Genomic DNA, 22,495 nt, shown 5'->3' with positions numbered 1-22,495 from the left:
CATGTCACGCTGAAGGCAGTGACATATAATTCATCGAAATCGGCCAATTGGAATCCAAAGTCTGAGTGTGCTAAAAATTGAAGCATACACCGCGGTTGCTAACGAGTACAGAACAAAGGACGTCGCCATCTTTGCAGCTGTCCAAAGGAAGAAAGGTGAGTCAAAGTGCAACAAGTGTCAGAAGGAATTGCCATCCGACGAATGTTACATAACCTGCAGGAAATGCCATAGGAATCTTCAATTTACATGTTCCAGACTTTCAGAAACAACCTGGCAACGCAAATCCAATGCCAAACGAGAAGAATGGAAGTGCCTAAACTGTAGAGACAACAAAGAAACGCCACCACGCACGACGCAACTGATTAAGCTGGAGGCAGAATCGGACGATGAACTGAACAGACAACAAAACACCGGTGAGTCTTATAATTTGAGTTCCGTTAATTTATTACTAGAAAAAGGTTTAGAAAATATAAAAGCCAGCTTGGTAGATCTTGTCCAAGAACTATTTGATAAACAGAATAAAGAAATAACAAAAAAATTAGCGAATATGAAGAGTTTGTTCAATTTAATAATTCAAAAGTCGAAGAAGTCTTACAAAGACATTAAAACCAGCATTAACGCATTTACTGAGAGGCAGCACAAATTGATAAAAGACACATCGGAACTCCGTCAAGAAATTAATTCTCTGAAACTACAATACGAAGTTTTAAACCAACAACAACATAAAGAAGACCTTGTCGTAAACGGTCTTCCAGAAACCGAATCCACAGAAAATCTCAGAGACGTAGTTTTAAAGTTAGACCATGCAATTGACATTCCCCCTACAGCATAATGATATTCAGATCATAAATCGGTTTCCCAGGAAGAACAGAAAACAAGGCTCGCCACGACCGGCACCAGTCATAGTTCGTCTGACAAGCAAGGCTACAAGAGACAATCACATAGAAGCCAGCAGACTGAAAAAACTAGTAGTCAAGCATTTAAATGCATCTCAAGACAATACGCCAATCTTTCTATCTGAATATTTAACACCTTTTAATCAGAATCTTTTGTACAAAGCAAGAAAAGAAAAAAAGTATCAATTTTTATGGATTAAAGATGGCAAAATATTCTTGAGAAAGTCACAGACATCAAAGTCTGTACAAATAAAAAGCTCGGAAGATATAGACAGGTTGCCAGAGTGAAACAAAACACTCCAACTTAGTTAAATAAGAAGATCTCAACACAATAAAAATGAATGTGAACCATCAGATAGAAGTAATTACACCAGAATACATCAGTAATTATACTTTCGAATCTCTTGATGTATGGAAACAAAACACAGTACAAGCGAGAGGTCTCTCAATCTTGCATATTAACATCAGAAGGATCCGAAAACATTGGTTATTATTACAGGCTTATCTGAGAATTTACACTGACCTTATTGATATATTGATTCTTACAGAAGTATCCATAACTAATGACGAAGCGACTGCTTTCCAAATTCCAGGCTAACAACAACATAGATCATGCTGCCAAACAAAAAGAGGGGGTGGAATATTAATATTTATCAAACAAAAATTAATAGCAAAAGAAACGGCCTATCAGTTTGAGCATGCTGAAACAATCTGCCTCGAAATCATTAATAACACGAATACACAGCATCCCATAATACTAAATGCTATTTACAGGCCACCAAACCTAAACATGATAAAATTCTTACACGAACTCAATTGCTGGCTTTTAAGCCAAGAAATATGCTCAACCAAACACCTAATGATAATTGGCGACATAAACATAAACATTGCAAATGAAAACCAGAACAACACTGTACAATACCTAGACACACTATCCATGTATAATCTAATACCAACAATAACATCATGTACTAGAGAAGAAATATTCAGAAATACTATCACTGCCTCCGTCTAGACCATATAAACGTCCGAGCACCACCAAATAGTTACACTGCATCAGTCATAAAGTGCAAAGTAGCAGACCATTACTTCACCGCTCTAAACTTGCACACCAAGACAAAACCCATGCAATGTCCCACAGAAGAAAAACCACAGAAAACAATAATAGACGAAGAAATAGTCAACCACGAAATAAGAAAAACAGACTGGGAACACCTGGCATCAGATTCAGCTGATATCTTATACAACAACATTAAACTCACACTGGAGGAAATATATAAGAAAGCTACAAAGAAGTCCGAATTCGATCAAAAACAACACAAAATCCTTGGATAACATAAAACTTAATCCTAGAAATATACACAGAAAGGACGCTTTATGGAAAGAATTAAAGCGATATCCAAATAACACAACCTTAAAAACTGAATGTAAGATAACAAGGAATCGCCTTACAACACAAATCAGAAATGCAAAAAGAAGCTACTACAGAGACAAACTAACCTCCGCACAAAACAACATGAAACAAGCCTGGCATCTGATTAATGAGATGCTAGATTCTGTTCCCAAAACCACTGCCTCCGAAACCATAAAACACAGCTTCATGAAAGACGCAAAACCTATCCAACAACTAGCAAATGACTTTAACTACTACTTTGCAGACTCCGTCCAAGAACTTCACAGAAATATTCCCACAATCACAAAACGAGACCCTCCACTTGGACCGCGATCAAAACAGACGTTATGGTTCCCAACCATAAAAGAAGCAGAACTTCTCTCAGTAATACATCAAATCTAACCGAACAAAAGCCCAGGAATAGATGGTATCAGACCTAAAGATATAAAGCAACATGCAACTAGTTTAAGCCCAATCCTACTAAAACTAATAAATAAAATATTTAAAACACGACAGATACCAAGTATGCTAAAGACCGCCATAATTACACCCATATACAAACAAGGAAAAAGAAATTTAATCATCAATTACAGACCCATAGCAACATTACCAATTATCAATCAAATTATGGAGCGGATCATACTGAAGAAACTCACACCATACACTGAGATCTTTAATATTATCCCCAAAACACAATATGGTTTTCAGAAAAATAAGGGAACAACATCTCTCTTGGAAGATTTTACAAACGTAATTAATACCGCCTTAGACAAAAACAAAATAGCCATGGTAGTCTTTATAGATCTAACCAAAGCATTCGATACACTTACACATCAAACCTTGTTAGAAAAGCTGAGGCATGTTGGAATAGACGGGCCTCTTCACAGGTGGTTTACAAACTACCTCCAAAATAGAAAGCATATCACACGTATCGGATCAAACCGAAGCAGAGAGCTACCAGTAACCTGTGGAGTGCCACAGGGAGCTGTACTCTCCCCAACTCTATTCCACATTTACAGTCACGATATTAATCAGTTACCACTCAAAGGTAAAATATTCCAGTACGTAGACGATACAGCAATAATATCCATCCATAATAACGCAAGCATAGCCCAAACAAATATGCAACATGATATAAATCTGCTCATAGACTGGCTCACGAAAAACTCCATACACATAAACTCAGAAAAGACAAAATTAATGATATTCAGAAATCCACTGACTCGCCCAGTTGATAACAAATATATAACTATCCAACATCCACTTTCCAACACAAAGAACACACAGAACAGCAAAACCACTACAATCACTCAGGTTGAAACAATACGATACCTTGGAATTTATCTCGATGCAGATATGAACTGGAATAGCCATATAAAACATCTACACAACAAACTCCGAACAATAAGTGGCAAACTCTACAGGTTAAAAGACATAGTTCCCATTCGCCTAAAAACACTAATATACTAAGCACTATAACAAAATATACTAAGATACGCTATTACAACGTATGTTTTCTGTGCACCCTACAAATTAAATAGATTAATGTCGCTACAGTACAAAATGACAAAACTGATCTTTTGGGAACAAAGAGAAAATCACGACCTTATAAACATTGCAATGGCAGAACACAAAATACTGACAGCAAAACATTTATGTCACTGTGCAACCTTGCTAAAACATTATTTCGATGCCAACTACAGGACAGTTAGAAATACATACCGTATAACAAGACCTCAGACTACTAATTATATCACATATAAATACAATAATCACTGCGGAAAGGCCACGCGAAACTTTTACATCCGAGACATGATAAACAAATTACCTTTTGAATACAGAAACCTTACAAACTACAATAGCCTGAAAAGGGCTCTAAGGACATACTACGAACAAGAAACACGCACCCAAAATACCATACAAACTTAATGAAACACAATATATTCGCTCAGGCTTCCAGTTCAGCGACGCATCAATACATTCCAAGTTATTATGTGTGTGTGCGTGCGCGCTCGCGAATTTCTCAATCATAGATTTCGTAGCTTCCCAACAACAACACAGCAACATTATTATTATTATTATTATTATTATTATTATTATTATTATTATTATTATTATTATTATTACTGGAATACAGTCAAAACAAATATTGAAATTACAGTTTGACTGGTGATACAGAGTAATGCAGATTCTACCCAAGAATTTAAGAATAGTCGGTGCGGTAGCGTCTTAAATAAGGACCTGTTCCAAGTAAAGCTGTTTTTTTTTTGTAGATCATATATTATTACTATTATTATTATTATTATTATTAAGAGCAACTGCAGGGAGTCCTTAGACTCATCGAGGGAGGCCCTAAACATCATGTCCACTCAATTATTCGACATTCTCACAGTATCTATCATACCTTGCCTGGAACTCATTCACAGTAAGAGCACCCACAACAGACTCTGGCAGCTTATTCCACTCATTTACCAATCTAAACGTAAAGAACCCAGCTCTAAAACCCTTGCTAAGCAGACTTTTGCCCAGCTTCCATTAATGTCCCCTAGTTCTCCCACCACCAGTTCTGATCTCAAAAATATCCTCTGAATTAATCCTATAGAAACCCTTCAGCAATTTGAATGTCTCAATCATATCTCCCCTTTTCTGCCTATCAACCAATTTCTGCAACCCACAAATCTTCAACCTGTTCTCATAAGGTTCATTCCATAGACCTGCAATCATCTTGGTCACTCACCTCTGGATATTCTCCACCTCCTCCCCATCAAGAAGAAATCTAGATGACCAAATCTGGGCACAATAGTCGAGATGAGGTCTTATCAAGGCTCAGTACAGAGGAACAATAACTTGATTGTCTCTGCTCGTCAAAGTATTTTTCAGCAACCAAGTGATGTGATGAGCTAATTTAGCCACTATTGCAATGTGTCCCCTAAACTACATCTCCCTATCCACCAACACTCCCAAGTCCCTGGCCTCATCAATCTCCTGGAGTACAGTTCCACCAATGTGGTATAGTGTTGATAATCTTTTCGCCCTAAAATGCATAACCTTACATTTTGTCACATTAAATTGACATCCATTCTACTTAGCTCAGAACTCCAATCTATCTAAATCATCCTGCAAGATTTTGACATCTTCTGCATTTACTATTGTCCTACCCAGCTTTGCATCATCAGTGAACAAATGAACCGTTCCTCTTATATCCTTTCCTATATCGTTAATAAACAAAATAAACAGCAGTGGTCCATGAACAGAACCCTTTGGCACACCACTAGTCATAGGCCGTCTTTTGAATTCTACTCGTGAATAAACTACTCTTTGATATCTCTCCATCAACTACCCACCTATCCATCTCACCAACCCTATATCCATTCCCATATGTTGCAGTTTACGGATTAGAATTCCATGTGGTATCCTGTCCAAGGCCTTAGCCAGGTCCAGCAGTATCACTATAAACCCTTTACCCTTATCCAGTTCAGCAGTCACCGTGTTATAAAACTTGAGCAAGTTACTGAAGCATGATCTACCCTTCACAAAGCCATGCTGTCCCCTGTACAGTATCTCGTTTTCATCAATCCACTCCTGTATTTTTCCCTTGACTACTTTCTGTAAGACCTTGACAACGACTCCTGATATGCTGATCGGTCGGTAATTTGCAACCGTTGTCTTGGATCCTCCTTTATGCAGTGGAACTATTTTCTCCTCTTTCCACGCATTCGGGACTAAACCAGACCTGAGAATCAGATTAAACAACATAGTCATGGGCACTGATAATTCTTTAGCCGCTTCAAATAAGACCTGTGCCGGTACACCATCCAATCCCACAGATGTATTCACATTAAGGTTCTGTAATAGACTATTCACCTCCACTTCATTCATCACAATTCCCCTATTAACTAATGGTTCCTTCATTCTTTCAGTGTCACCACCTGGATGATATACTTTTGCAAAGTGCGCTCTCAGTAACTCTACTATATCGACTGGTTCAGTGACCTCCTTACCATCGTCATTCCTTAAAATCATTTTGCCGTGTACAGTACAGTTTTTTTCTTGCTTGCAGAATATTGAAAGAATTGTTTGGGATTCTTTCAATATGCTGACTTTCATAATCCGCTTTTACTTTTCTTACCACACTCGATACCCATCTGGCCTGCGCTTTATACCGTTCGTGTGCCTGCAGGTCACCTTTCTCCTTGAATTTCCTCCACAGTTGTTTCTTTTTTTGCAGCTCAAGCTTAATAGTGTTATTCATCCATTTAACCCCTACTTGTTTTACTATTCGGACCCTAGGTATACAACCAACCACAAGCTCCTGTAAATGCTCCTTGACCACTTCCCATGCTCTATCGACATCCAGCCCTTGCAATTTTACATGCCATGGCACTGATACAAGCAATCTCCTAAGCTTGTCATACTTGCCAGCACCGTAATTCCACATATACCCTGTCTTAATCGAAAATCCCACACCTTTAGCCACCTCCCAGATCAAGACTTTATGATCAATCTCACCAACAGGTGGCAACATGGTCATATTCATTACAGTCAAATTCTGAGATGCTATTACCAGGTCAAGCACTCCCAAACGCCTAGTATTTTCTATTACATGCTGTCTCAGATAGTTATCCCTTAATAATTGAATAAAATCCAGTTCCTTCCTCACGTGTCCTCTCCTCCTTCCAATCAATGTTACCATAGTTGAAATCCTCCATAATAATTACCCTCCTTTCACTCATTTCATGAATTTGTTTATGCCTACTATCTCCGCCATCTATTCCATCACCTGATTTATAGCAGCACCCAACTGTATATTTTGTTCTGCTAGTCACAATCTCACACCAAATAGCTTCAAATGAGCTCTTTTCATTATCCTGCAATACAACTTCAATTCTCCTTGGCTGCAGTTCATCAGCTATCATCAATAACACTCCTCCCCCATGTTATTCTCTCTCCCTCCTAACATGCTATAAGCTACACATTCTATCTCACTAACTATATCATCTTCCGTCAGCCATGTTTCACTAATGCCAATAACCTGTGGCCAGGAAGAGCCAACCAAGGCCAAAAATTCTTCTTTCTTGTTCCTAATACTCCTGGCATTAGTATATATGGAATGCAGTGGTCCCTTTTTCCTACCTCTATCTTGATGCGTTATTCTAACTATCCCATTCCGATTACTTGTCTTTAGTACTGGCTCTGGTACATTATATACATTCTTACGCTGAACTGTCTCACTGATGTCCGCATATCCACTCCCCCCCCCCCTCCTTGGTAGTTCTAGTTTCCCTGGTTCTGCACATTGTCACTTCATTCAGCAACAATTTTTCCAATCTCCGCACACCAAATCCATTCAAATGCAGGCCATCCATCTTGTATAAATCCTTTCGCCCATCACACTCATTCCACACGTCCACAAATTCCACACCACACCGTCTGCATAACCTGCACACAGAGTCATTTGCATTTTTGGCCCTCCTTTTAAACTCGTCTCTGTCGTACCGCGAAAACTGAATCACCATCCTAATTCTGTTACTCTTTTCTTTCGCTACCTTTAACAATACTTTCAAGATCACTTCGTTGATGTTTATTTGCAGTAAATAGTTGGATAGCTTCTTTGAAATTGCAGCAAAGTTCACCAATAACTATTGGGATGATTTTGGAGGGTTTAAGCTACAGCCGGCAAACTTAGATTGACATATCTCGACATTTAGTAATTTTTTTCCAGTTCTTTGTTGTTTATGTTGTTATCACTGGGTACTGCGACATCAATAATCCAAATCTGTTGTTGTTCGATAATTATGAAGTCTGGTCTATTGTGTTCCAAATGCCAATTAGTTTGCATTTTAAAGTCCTGGAGAATTTTTGCTGTTTCGTTTTCCAATACTGTCTCTATTTTATGCTGTCACCAGTTATCATAAGTAGGAAAGCCATTATTTTTGCTTACATGCTAATGAATTATTTTGGTTACTTGATCATGGCGGTATTTATAATCAGTTTCGGCTATCTTGCTACTGGTATTGATTACATGTTCTACATTCTCATATTTCTGGTCACATAATCTGCTTTTGCTGTTATTATTGATGTTCAAAATTTTTGCGTTGATTGCATTAGTTTGTGATGCCTGTTCTTGAGGTATTAGAATAAATCATTCTGGTTTTTTTTTAATATATCCATTTTGTAGCAATTGTCACGACTTGTTCACGTTAATTTTTGCCTTAATGTCTCGATATGCGGATGATGTAGTGGTGAGGACAAAAAGTAAAAATGGATTACAACAAATGTTCAAAGAATTGAAAACTCTTGTAAAGAGTACGGACTAAGTATTAACAAAGAAGACCAAGATAATGATAATGGGTAGAAAAATAAGAGATAATGTAGTGATAAGATGTGGAGGAAAGATTTTAGAAGTGGAAAGATTTCAGTATTTTGGTAGCTGGATCTCAGAGAAAGGAACTTCAGAGTTGAACATTAGAAATAGAATAGGCAAAGCTAAATCGGCATTTATGGAAATGAAGAGAATTTTAATAAACAAGAATACTAAAATAGATGTTAGAATTGGATTAGTTAAAGCAACAGTTTGGAGTATTGCAAGTTATGGAAGTGAATCATGGACAGTCAGAAAGAGAGATATGGAAAGAATTAACGCAATGGAAATGTGATGTTATAGAAAGACGGAAAAGATTAGATATACAGAGAGAATATTAAATCAAAAAGTTTTAAGACGAGTTGGGATGAAAAGAACACTGCTCAAGAATATTATCCAAAGAAAGACCAGATTTGCAGGACATCTTCTGAGAGGTTCTTCTTGACACCTGACAAGAACTATATGACAAGGGAAAGTTGAGGAGAAGAGAAGACGTGGAAGACCAACTAGAGAGTGGTTTAATGACATTGTGGAATGGACTGGTTTAAAAATGATGGAAGCGACAGACAGAGAGAAATGGAGAAGAGCTGCTCATCTGCTGCAACCCTCTTGCTAGAAGATGCTACCGGACGACGACGAAGCTTAAATTTAGCATATACAGCATCAGCTGTGTCTGAAGATGCTACTGCATCAATTCTGTTTTTCCGATTTCGTAATTTACTACACTTTTGTTTATGATGCTATTATGCTGTTTTGTAGTCCCGGTGACTTTTAAGGCTTCTGGTTCAACATACAGATTTCGTGCAGTAATATAATGGTCTGACGACTGTTGTATAGCTGTTTGGAGGGGCAATATATATATGTGGTCAATACATGATGAAATCATATTGTATTTTTGACTATCTCTTCATGTGTATACGACCGTATCGATGAGAGAATATTATATGCTGGTAGGTCTAGGCATTGTACTAGGTTGTTAATTATGGTTTATATTCATGTCACCTATTATTATCAGGTATTCTGTGGCTCCTTCTTCCTTGGTAGAAAGCCATCTGATTAATTCATCAAGAAATTTTGTGGGGCATAAATTGAGCGATTTATGTGTCATGTTTAATATCAAGTAGTTATTTTGTTTAATATTTTTATCTCCGATATTATTCTATATTCTATAATATATAGCTTATTCTCTAATTCTAATATTATTATTCTAATATTAATATAATTATAGAATAATAAATATTATTCTATAATTCTAATTTATAGATTATTATTATTATTATTATTATTATTATTATTATTATTATTATTATTATTATTATTATTATTATTATTATTATTATTATTATTATTATAAACAAAGGTAATTTGTTTATCATGTCTGGGATGTAGAAGTTTCGCGTGGCCTTTCCGTAGTGATTATTGTATTTATACGTGATATAATTAGTAGTCTGAGGTCTTGTTATACGGTATGTATTTCTAACTGTCCTGTAGTTGGCATCGAAATAATGTTTTAGCAAGGCTGCAGTGACATAAATGTTTTGCTGTCAGTATTTTGTGTTCTGCCATTGCAATGTTTATAAGGTCGTGATGTTCTCTTTGTTCCCAAAAGATCAGTTTTGTCATTTTGTACTGTAGCGACATTAATCTATTTAATTTGTAGGGTGCACAGAAAACATACGTTGTTATAGCGTATCTTAGTATATTTTGGCATAGTGCTTTGTATATTAGTGTTTTTAGGCGAATGGAAACTATGTCTTTTAACCTGTAGAGTTTGCCACTTATTGTTCGGAGTTTATTGTGTAGATGTTTTATATGGCTATTCCAGTTCATATCTGCATCGAGGTAAATTCCAAGGTATCGTATTGTTTCAACCTGAGTAATTGTAGTGGTTTTGCTGTTCTGTGTGTTCTTTGTGTTGGAAAGTGGATGTTGGATAGTTATATATTTGTTATCAACTGGGCGAGTCAGTGGATTTCTGAATATCATTAATTTTGTCTTTTCTGAGTTTATGTGTATGGAGTTTTTCGTGAGCCAGTCTATGAGCAGATTTATATCATGTTGCATATTTGTTTGGGCTATGCTTGCGTTATTATGGATGGATATTATTGCTGTATCGTCTACGTACTGGAATATTTTACCTTTGAGTGGTAACTGATTAATATCGTGATTGTAAATGTGGAATAGAGTTGGGGAGAGTACAGCTCCCTGTGGCACTCCACAGGTTACTGGTAGCTCTCTGCTTCGGTTTGATCCAATACGTGTGATATGCTTTCTATTTTGGAGGTAGTTTGTAAACCACCTGTGAAGAGGTCCGTCTATTCCAACATGCCTCAGCTTTTCTAACAAGGTTTGATGTGTAAGTGTATCGAATGCTTTGGTTAGATCTATAAAGACTACCATGGCTATTTTGTTTTTGTCTAAGGCGGTATTAATTACGTTTGTAAAGTCTTCCAAGAGAGATGTTGTTCCCTTATTTTGCTGAAAACCATATTGTGTTTTGGGGATAATATTAAAGATCTCAGTGTATGGTGTGAGTTTCTTCAGTATGAACAGCTCCATAATTTGATTGATAATTGGTAATGTTGCAATGGGTCTGTAATTGCTGATTAAATTTCTTTTTCCTTGTTTGTATATGGTTGTAATTATGGCGTTCTTTAGCATACTTGGTATCTGGCCAGTTTTAAATATTTTATTTATTAGTTTTAGTAGGATTGGACTTAAACTAGTTGCATGTTGCTTTATATCTTTAGGTCTGAAACCATCTATTCCTGGGTCTTTGTTTGGTTTGATTTGATGTATTGCTGAGAGAAGTTCTGCTTCTTTTATGGTTGGGAACCATAATGTCTGTTTTGATCGCGGTCCAAGTGGAGGGTCTCGTTTTGTGATTGGGGGAATATTTCTGTGAAGTTCTTGGATGGGGTCTGCAAAGTAGTGGTTAAAGTCATTTGCTAGTTGTTGGATAGGTTTTGCGTCTTTCATGAAGCTGTGTTTTATGGTTTCGGAGGCAGTGGTTTTGGGAACAGAATCTAGCATCTCATTAATCAGATGCCAGGTTTGTTTCATGTTGTTTTGTGCGGAGGTTAGTTTGTCTCTGTAGTATCTTCTTTTTGCATTTCTGATTTGTGTTGTAAGGCGATTCCTTGTTATCTTACATTCAGTTTTTAAGGTTGTGTTATTTGGATATCGCTTTAATTCTTTCCATAAAGCGTCCTTTCTGTGTATTTCTAGAATTAAATTTTGTGTTATCCAAGGTTTTTGATTGAATTCGGACTTTTTTTTGTAGCTTTCTTATATATTTCCTCCAGTGTGAGTTTAATGTTGTTGTATAAGATATCTGCTGAATTTGATGCCAGGTGTTCCCAGTCTGTTTTTCTTATTTCGTGGTTGACTATTTCTTCGTCTATTATTGTTTTCTGTCGTTTTTCTTCTGTGGGACATTGCATGTGTATTGTCTTGGTGTGCAGGTTTAGAGCGGTGAAGTAATGGTTTGCTACCTTGCACTTTATGACTGATGCAGTGTAACTATTTGGTGATGCTCGGACGTTTATATGGTGTAGACAGGAGGCAAATGCGTTTTGAATACAGAAACCTTACAAACTACAATAGCCTGAAAAGAGCTCTAAGAACATACTACGAATAAGAAACACGTACTCAAAATACCATACAAACTTAATGAAACAATATATTCGCGCAGGCTTCCAGTTCATCGACGCATCAGTACATTCCAATTTATTGTGTGGGGGAAGGGGTGGGGCGTGTGTGTGAGCGTGCGTGCGTGTGAGTGCGCGGGCGCGAATTTTTCAATCATAGATTCCGTAGCATCCTAACACAGCAAAAAAAAAACAATACATAATAACCAACTGGCGTCATCCTCAGATAAGCTTACATTTAAGCTTCGAGGATGAGAGGAAAAAAAAATTAGTTCTCATCGAAGATGTATCATATGTAACCAAATGCATGTAATGTACATATCACAAGAAAACCAATGTATGTATTATATATAAACCAATGTACGTATTGTAAATATCACATGTAAACAAATGTAATTAATGTATCATATGTAAACAAATGAATGTAATGTATATAATAATTGTAACAAATGTATGTAATGTATATAATAACTGTAACAAATGTATGCAATGTAAAAAAAAAAAATTATTTTAAAAGTAAATCATGAGTTTACATCGTATGTTTGTGAAAATAAGGACACATAGTATTCAGATTGCATATCTGTAAATACTGTTGTATAATCACACCTTTTCAAACTTAAAAAAAAAAATAGTAAACCACAACATGTAATATTATATTATGTAACTCTGAACTTATGTAACTCTGAACAATATAATTGTAAATTATTATTATGATTGTTATATAAAAAAAACTGTTATCATCATTGCTATTTAAATCTCATTATATGTAGCACAAAGTGCTGAACCTTGTAAAATAATATAGTAAATAGATGATCATTGTACATATGTAAATATTTGAAAGAACAATAAAAATAAAAAAAATAATAAAAAAAAATTATTATATGGGTATCTCCATGGAGTCAGAAGACTCATTGCGGGAGACCCAAACTATCAAAAAAAAAAATATTATTATTATTATTATTATTATTATTATTATTATTATTATTATTATTATTATAAGAGCCTGAGTAGCTAAGTGGAAGTGACGTTTGCAGTCCATACCGCTTGACCGCATGAAGAAAAACTTATAACTCTGACTCTAGTCGCCCACTTGAGGAACATATTCTAAGCCTTTTTTTGACTGGTTCCCCAGTTAGTCGATATCTGGCATGGGCAAAGGTGTTTTTTCTCCAGGAAATTCAAGAGAATCGGCCGTCGAACCCACATTATTTTCAGACATTAAAATATTGTGTTAGAGTTAGGGACCACGAGATAGCGGCAATTTAAGCCACCTTCTTCACTGCGTACCGATTAATTAGTGACAGGCTTGGGCCAGCTATCTCTGATTGGCTACCAGTGGAGATTTAACTGCCCACTCAGTCTCCAAAAGTTAGATAGGGCTAAAACGGCCTCGCCTATCCCTATAGGAAAACGAAATGACGTTAGCTGATTTTTTTTTTTTTTTGAAATTTGTTATAGCACAGTTTCGATTAGTTTCTCTGGTTATTGAAAGTTTGGCATTTGGTAAACGGTTGCCTCGTCGTTATGGATACTTCTGTTAATACTAAAATATCTATGTTGTCTACATCTTCCTTCAGATAAGCTTGCAGGGTCAGCCAGAATTTTAAATGTTCCTGATGTTGGTACGAAGACTAGATAGTCCTATTTTGTGGATAGTCACTTGTTTCCATTTTGTTTCCAGTTTAGAATGTGGTAGCTGTCATGTTCTATAAAAATTAAATCTGCTTGTTGGGCTGCATTCATGTAGGTCGGTATGTTGCTTTATTTTTTAAAACTCATCAGTGTTTCTTTTACCGTGAAAACCTGTTGAGATCTTGAATGGATTTTATTTGAATACACTTTGCACCTTGTGTCTTTTTAAGGAATATTTTGCTATATCTTGTCTATATAAACCTGTAGTTTTTTCCCCTTCTATGGTAGAATAGTTTCTGATAATATGGTGTTAAGTACTCGGACTGGTAGATTACAATATTGTCATGAGTTCCATTCAGATCCTTAGAATGGTTTTTTAATTCTGCTAGCTTTTATGAGATCATCTTTTGCCAGGCTGATAGTGAAGCACACTACAATGGTTGGGTTGGAGGTCGAGGAAAACATTCTTTTTTCCTTTTTTGAGGCAATTAATGAACCGACTGAATATTTTTTCGTTCTGTGAAATCACCAATATTCTGGCTCAGTTGAACTAACGTCTTTTAAATGTTCAGTCGCAATTTCTGTGAGAAAATCATTTTTACGCTGTTTTTGGTTCACAAGTTCTTAATGGTCTTTAAGAGAATTTAGTTCTTACCATAGTTTCGTTGTCTCTTTAATTTAGTTATGCTCTCTTTACATTAGCACTTTTATGCTATTATTAAATGAACTATTATTGAACTATTATTAAATTTAATAAATTCCTCATACTGGTTAAATTTTTCAGTAATTTGTGTGGTATGTTTTTCAAATAGTGCTCCAACAAGTGTGCTTAGGCAATCTTTTAAGTTTAATGTTCAATTTTCTTGTAATCCATTCAAAGTGGACTGATCCCACATTTTCCGTTATTGCTGTGTTGCTGCATTGGCAGTTTGGTTCCCCTCTTCTGTTTGCTGAGTTAGCTGCTTCCCTCCTCCATTGAAGGTGACATCCCTTTGTTTTTGTACAGTGTGGACATTTCCACTCATCACGCTTCGCATTCGATTTTCTCTGCCATGTGGATTCGACAAAATAGAACACAGAAAATGTATATTTCTCTGCCATTTCCAGTATGTTAGCGGTTTCTTTCCCAGATAACTCTTCGTAGCATATATAGCATATATTCGTCTTTCTGGTTTTTGCAATCCTTCTGTGTCTACTAAAATGGCAACATCCTTTGTTCTCCTGTCGATTATTATTATTATCATTATTACTGCTCCGAAAAATCCTTAAGCCTATCGAGGGAGGCCTTAAACATCATGTCAAGAATTATCGTACATTTGAGCAGTATCTATCATAGTTTGCTTTGAACTCATTACAGTCATTGCACCCACAGCAGAATCTGGTAACCTATTCTACTCATTCGCTGCTCTCCAAGAAAAAAAAACTTAGTTCTAATTTGTCCTTCTGGAACATGCATGTGCGGTAAGCTACTGTCATAATCGAATACCTAGCCTTAACACTCTATATTACTCTTTAAATATAGTCGTAATATGACTTTTATGGTCGATTTTATTGAATTTCTGGGCTAAATATCCGAGTTTTCGAACGGAATAAAAACGTTATCGTCTATGCAGAGATTGGCTAACTAGGTTATCACTCATGTGAATGCAAAAATTTCCTGTAGTCAGCAAACAGGATCACCTATTGATGCTTTTAACACTCTTCTGTTCTAGACCTATTAATTCCGACGTCCACTTTATACGCAAGAAAAGGTGTTTGTATCCCATATATATGTATGCTCACGTTTGTATACTTATTGGTTGATTTAGCTATTCTTCTTAGCATACACTTTTCATATTCGTTTTAGTTTAATAATTTGTTAATTTTATGACTCTAAGTCAATATTTATGTAAATTGTATGATTTGCTTTTCAAATTATATTTAAAATTTTCTCAATTCTTATTAGGTGATGTTTGAACTACAGTGTTTGACTGCATGCAGGAATGCTTTGGTTCAAATCTAGTCGCCGATGAGAAGAACATTTTAAGTCTGTGTAGCTTGGTGGAAGTAATGTTTATATTCCTCTGTGCTAATCCGTCCGAAGAAAGAGCGTCAGGAATTTGATTCTAGTCGCCGACTGAAGGAACTTTTTTCTAAGCCTTTTCTCAACTTGTTCCCGAGTTAGTCGATCTCCCATGAACAAACGAGTTTTTTCTCCCGGGAACTCAAAAAAATCGACCACAAGAAAAACACGCACTATTTTCAGACATTAAAAATATTATGGGTTGGGTTAAGTACCATGAGATGGCTGCACTTGTTAACCGTCTCTTCACTGCATGCAGCTTAATTAGTGATAGCTTTGGACCAGCTATCTCTGATTGGCTATCAATGGAGATTGGACTGCTTACGCAGTCTCCAAAAGTTAGATAAGGCTAAAACGGCCTTGCCTATTCCCTATACCAGAATGAAAGGTTAGCTGATTATTTTCTTATTATTAAACTGCCTCTGTACTTATACTTAGTTATTCATCATTGTAACCAGTCAAGCTCGCTTTTGCCCATTGGAAATCTGCTCATTGTTGTAGTATCATATGGACTAGGTTTACGGTTTCTAAATATTCCTAATAGATCATGTTACCTACATTCTACAAGAAAAAAAGTACTCTCTGTAACGTCTGTTGTCATTTTTTTCTTGCTTTGTGTAATTGTTTACTCTTTATGATGTATATGAAATATGATGGAATATTCATCTAGAAATATGTATTCATATTAAGTACTTCGTTTTTCATTACGTAATTTACGTCTTTAGTTCATCGTGTTTTGTAAATTACGTTAATATTAATAATCGATACTGTAAATATCTAATGTATTAATATAATAGATGGGACTACATTTTCTTATTTTTTGTAGTTTCGACTTTTTACAAGACTTTGTCGGGCTTATAACATAGAGGTGAAAAAAATCCAGATTTACAGAAAAGCATTAGTTGACCAGAACTGTCATAGTATTAAAGTAGAAATGACCGCTATTATTTGAATGAATGCTTGGACTGCATTGTTATGCTCGTCCCAGAGGAAGTGGCCTTGCGTAGTCCGAATAGTAGAATAGTAATAATCAGAATGTTGTAGTTGAGGTTATCATTATGATTAAGAGGATTCCGTGAAATTTCTTTTGATTCAACGGTATCTTTCAAATTCATCATAGCAATTATGAAATTAATGGGTTTAGTTCAATCCCAGTTTACTGAATCTGTAGCGGAGTGCTCGCTATCGGATAAGAATTAAGAACATGACATAATAAAGCTAAGCCAAGGTTCTGCTGTAGATGGTATCTCAGATATGCTTTTCGATACGAAGCTCAAATGATTTCTCAATTTTTCCTTAATAGTGGAATTGTGGCAACATCAAAGCTTGTACACACCCGGATACCTCCAATTTCTGTTTTGTTTTACCACTAAAAGCCAAGAGCAACCTTCTGTCATATTCCTAAGTATATATTAGCAAATATATAATTAGAAGCCTTCGAAGAAAAAGATATAATTACTTTCCATTAACTGCTGGCATTTGAAATGAAATGCTTAAGAAAAATAAATAGAACAAGTTGCACTGAAAAGAAAACAAACATCACAGTCAGACAAGAACTATTGTATAAAAAGACAATAATAGAAAAAAAATAGAAAACGACAACTGAGATGGTTTGGACACACTGTCAATCACACACAATCAATACTTTTCCAACTGAAAAGTATTGATTACCTGCTGAAATTAATAAAGACCATCTCGGGATGCAGAACATATAAGGAACATTTTCGAACAGCAAGGAATAGAGAAGACTGGAAGATCCTGCTCAAGATAAGACTCAACCCGTCTTAGACGGAAGAGAAGAAAACAAAAAATGTTCAGAATATACACTCTCTGTCCAAAAAGAAACCGAACTTTTCGAAAATAGAAGAAACTAGTTGCGCCACCTGTAGTATGTTTTTGTTCTCGAAAGCGGCAACCTTCATTAGTGTTGTGTCAACTGTCTATGACATTGTGTCATTGGAAGCTGAGTTATAGTGCCATGAGTGACAGTGTGTTTTGACGAACGGTCGGAAAATTAGTTTCAAACAGAGGGCTGCGATTGACTTTTGTGTTAAACTTGGTAAAGGTTTTACTGAAACATATGAATTGCTTCAAAAAGCATACAGTGATGAATGATTATCCTGTACTCAAGTTTACAGTGGTTTAAGCGAATTCAGAGTGGTTGTGAGACTCTTGATGACGACGAAATGACGGAATGTCCAAAAACTAAACTGAGAGAAGCTAACATCCAAAAACTGCGTAATTTCATTAAAGAAAACCCAAATCGTCCGCGATTTTGGGTTTTTCTTTAATGTATTGGGGATTCCAAAACCAACTGTGCAGAATATTTTGACGGAGAGTTTGGTCCTTCGTGAATTGAATTCGCGATTTGGTCACCACAATCTGACCGACTACCAAAAATATCAAATTGAACACTGCAAAGACCTCGTTAAAACCGCTCATATGGACTCAAACGTCCTTGAAACGATCGTTACTGGTGACAAAACGTGGTATTTTGAGTATGAGCTCGAAACAAGCGCCAGAGTGCTGAGTGGAGGCCACCAGAAGAGGGTATCCGAAAAAAAGTCGCTTTGAGAAGTCAAAAGTAAAGCAATGCTGATTTGTTTCTAAGATTCCAAGGGCATTATCCACAAGGAATTAATTTCACCTGGTCAAAGGTGAATTTTATCTCAAAGTTTTGAAGCGATTGATATCGATAATTCGTCGCGTACGGCATGAATATCGTGAAAACCGACCGCTCGTCAATACACACTGTCACTCTTAACACTATAAACTCGGCTTCTAATGAAACAAGTGTCATAAACAGTTGATACAACATTAGTGAAAGTTGCCGCTTTCGACAACAAAAAGATAGAACAGATGGCGCCACTAGTTTCTTCTATTTTCGAAAAGTTCGGTTTCTTTTTGGACAGAGGGTGTATATTGATGACGTTTTCTTGATTTAAAGTAACGTTGCAGACTCACCCCAAAAGTCCTTGAACTATCTTAATATCCAACATCCTAGAATAAAATTTACTGCACAGCTAGAAGTGAACCATCCAATTCAATTTCCGTATATGAAACTAACATGCTCGTTGGAAAAATTAAAGATCTCAATCGACAGAAAATTTAAACTTATCAACGGATATCTTCATGCTTCACGCTTTTAGATTTACTTTGGCCCGCTAAGCTAATTTTCTCTAGAAGTTTGATTTACCCTTCCTTACCTTACTAGTTATCCTCCGTGCTTGCACTTTATACTGCTCATAGGCATGCTGATCACATCGTACTTTATATTTTTCCCATAATCTTTCTCTTTTTTTTGCAGCTTCTGCTTTATATTGCTAGTTATCCACTTAATCACTACTTGGTTTAACCTTCTAACCCTAGGTATGTACTCTGATACTACCCTCCTCAAACAATCCTTGAACACTTCCCATTCAGTAATGATATTTATCCTGTGTAGTTTATGCCACTGCTTCAAATTCCCCCTAAGTTTGTCATAATCGCCAGATTTGTAGTTCCTCATAAACAGTTTCTTGACTAAAATTCCCACAGCTGCAACCTTCTAGGACAAGATTGCATGGTCATTTTCGCCGTTCGGTGTGAGTTGCTATTGCAGTAGTAGATAGATCTAATGCTATTACCTGATCCAACACTCTCAAATCCTTAGTCTCTTCCATCACGTTCTGTTTCAGGTAATTATCCTTTATTAACTGTATAAATTCCATTTCCATTTTGCCATGTGCGCTTTCCTTCTTCTAATCTATATCACCATAACTGAAGTTTTCCATAATAATTTCTCGATCTGTAGTCAATGTGCTCATCTGTGATGCTTGTTATCGTCTTCTAGATCCCCAGAAGAAGAAGAAGAAGATCTATGGCAGCATCCAACAATATATTTTGTCCTATTGGTTCCTATCTTACATATCAAATGAACCATTTCTTTCAGATCTTTCTTAACTTTTATTTTTTTGGCTGAATTTTTTCAGCTATTGTTATAATACCCCTCGTCCTCCCTTATTTCTTCTATTTTCTTTGAAAATACAATATCCATTAAATTCTATCGCTGTAACTAAATCATGGTTACTATCAATGGTTACTACCCGAGGTTACTATCAATTCTTGCAGAGGTGGCTAGACACATGCTTGATTGCTCCTCCCCTAATATCTTTAATTTCATGGTGTAGCACTTCGAACTTCTCACTGAACAACACTTTCTCCTAGTGTCCAACTCCAAAACCATTTAAGTGCTGTCCACCAAGTATATTCTGGGTCTTTCATCTATTAAATTCACACCATTCCTCTCGGTAAAGAAAACATGAAACCAATCCTACATCGCAGTAAATTCCAAACGTTGATATCAGTGAACATAGATATATTGACTGTTATTTTTCATGTAGGTATCGGTGTCATAACGAAGAACGTTTTTGAAAGAATATTGCGTAATAATACAGTAGATGACTAAAAAACACCACTTAACAATACAGTCATAAATAAACAAAACGCCACCAATTATATATACAATATCGCTAATATCTACCAAAAATAATGACTTATAATAAGTAACACGTCTATGATAGCCACTAATAAAAACGATGCTAGCCCCCACTCTTCCCACTTTTGTGGAATCTTCCCTGTTCTGAAATTCAGATTATGTAGCCTGGTCAAAGGAATAGCCAGTTCAACTGAACACGCTTTTAGCATCCGTTCTAATATTCCATCAGCTCCTATTGCTGAACTCTTATTCAGTTTGTGGAACAGCTCTAATACCATCTTCTTCTCATACATCTGAGTTTCTTCATCCAGTGAAAATATAGCAGGGAGTGCAATGTTCCATATACCAGGATGATAGCATTTAGCAAACTGGGCACTCATTAGTTGAACAATCTCTTCTGCATTTGTCACCCTCACACTATCTATATTCGGAAGGGCTATTATTTTATATTAAGTTTGCAGCATAACGACAGATTTCTTTGGGATTTTCTTTAGTTTGCTGAACCAGTTTTTTTTTATACTCGGACTTAGCTTTCGTACAACAGATGTCAATTTTTTAGTTTGCTGTTTAAAGTTTTCATAAGTGCAATCACCCCCATGCACAAAGTATTCCTTTCACATCACATTTTTTTCGTACGAATCTCTTATTTTATGCGATCACGCATTTACTTCTCTCCTACCTTATTTATTCTTCGAAATGTCGGGCCACATTCTGATATTGCATCAGTTAAGTATTTTTTAATTGCTTCCCATGTACTGTCGACATTCTTCTCATTCAGCAAACGATGCCATTGTGATTATAGTGACAAACTCTCCCGTATTTCCCTGGAACTCCCGTATTTTAGCTACCTTTTTTGGATAATCCCGGTTCCCGTATTGATCTTCAAATACTCCCGTATTTTTCATAATCAATTGTTGTCGTTAATATTTGAATGTATATTATAACCGCCAAGTACAATTTGACACTAATATCGATAGTTTGGAAAATTCTAATCGATACAATTCTGTTCCAGTCAACGAATATACATGGGTGTTCCGGCAAAGATATTATATCGTTCCGTTGATCTTCTAACATTTAACGCCATTTTAATAATCGATACCCATTCGAAATAATCAAATCGTTGATAGCGATTTTCAATATACACTTCCGGATTTTGTTTGTATGTTTGCTATCTTGAGTTCTTACCAGCCCTTGTCTCTGCATTCATTTTCAAAGTATTTTCAGTATCCGTGAACATTGAGTGCCATAGTATTCATCGTACAAGTACATTTCCAAGAATTTTGATTTATCTGATGCAAATTCCATCCATTGTCTTGTGCCCCTAAATTTGGACAGCGAACTTTCTTTCAGGCATTTGCAAGCCATTGTTCAGCAATTTCTATTGATATTGTAAATGAAGACAATCTGTATGACGAGTTTTGCAGTGTTGTGAATATGATGAATTCAGGAAGTACTGAACAAAAGTGGGTGAATATATTTACTGAATTAAATAAGATAATCAATGTTCCAAATCTTGGTAAAATTTTAGGCTTTGTGTTAAGTGTTCCAGGCTCAAATGCCCACACTGAGAGAATTTTCTCAATGATGGACAATAAATGGACAGATCAGAGAAATCAAAATAGCTTAGAATTAATTAAATTAGAACTAATTGTAGTGATCAATTTTGATTATGATTGTAAAGAGTTTTTGCAGTTTGCACAAGGAAACAAGAAAATCAAAACTGCTGCAGCATATGTTCATAATAAATAAGTTTAATCTAAGAAATATGGATATTTTAATATCTATATTTCTTAGATTAAACTTGTATGTAAGTATAAATGTTTAAAATGATATTAAATATTTTGATGTGCTATAATTTAAATGGCTATTTGTATATTTTAAATGTAAACCACCCTATCAATTAATGTAGGATTCACGTCCCAAAAATTTCGCTAAAATTTGTCGTGATCCAATCTCCCTTATAGCCGGCAAAGGTTGGTCGATTGGTAGAGCCTCTGCTACTAATGGCTCAGTTAAGTAAGTTT

Source organism: Typopeltis vanoorti, chromosome 8 (assembly GCF_054136105.1).
Source record: "Typopeltis vanoorti isolate ZY-2024b chromosome 8, IOZ_Tvanoo_1.0, whole genome shotgun sequence".
Lineage (NCBI taxonomy): Eukaryota > Metazoa > Arthropoda > Arachnida > Uropygi > Thelyphonidae > Typopeltis > Typopeltis vanoorti.
Note: the sequence above shows the minus strand (reverse complement) of the source record.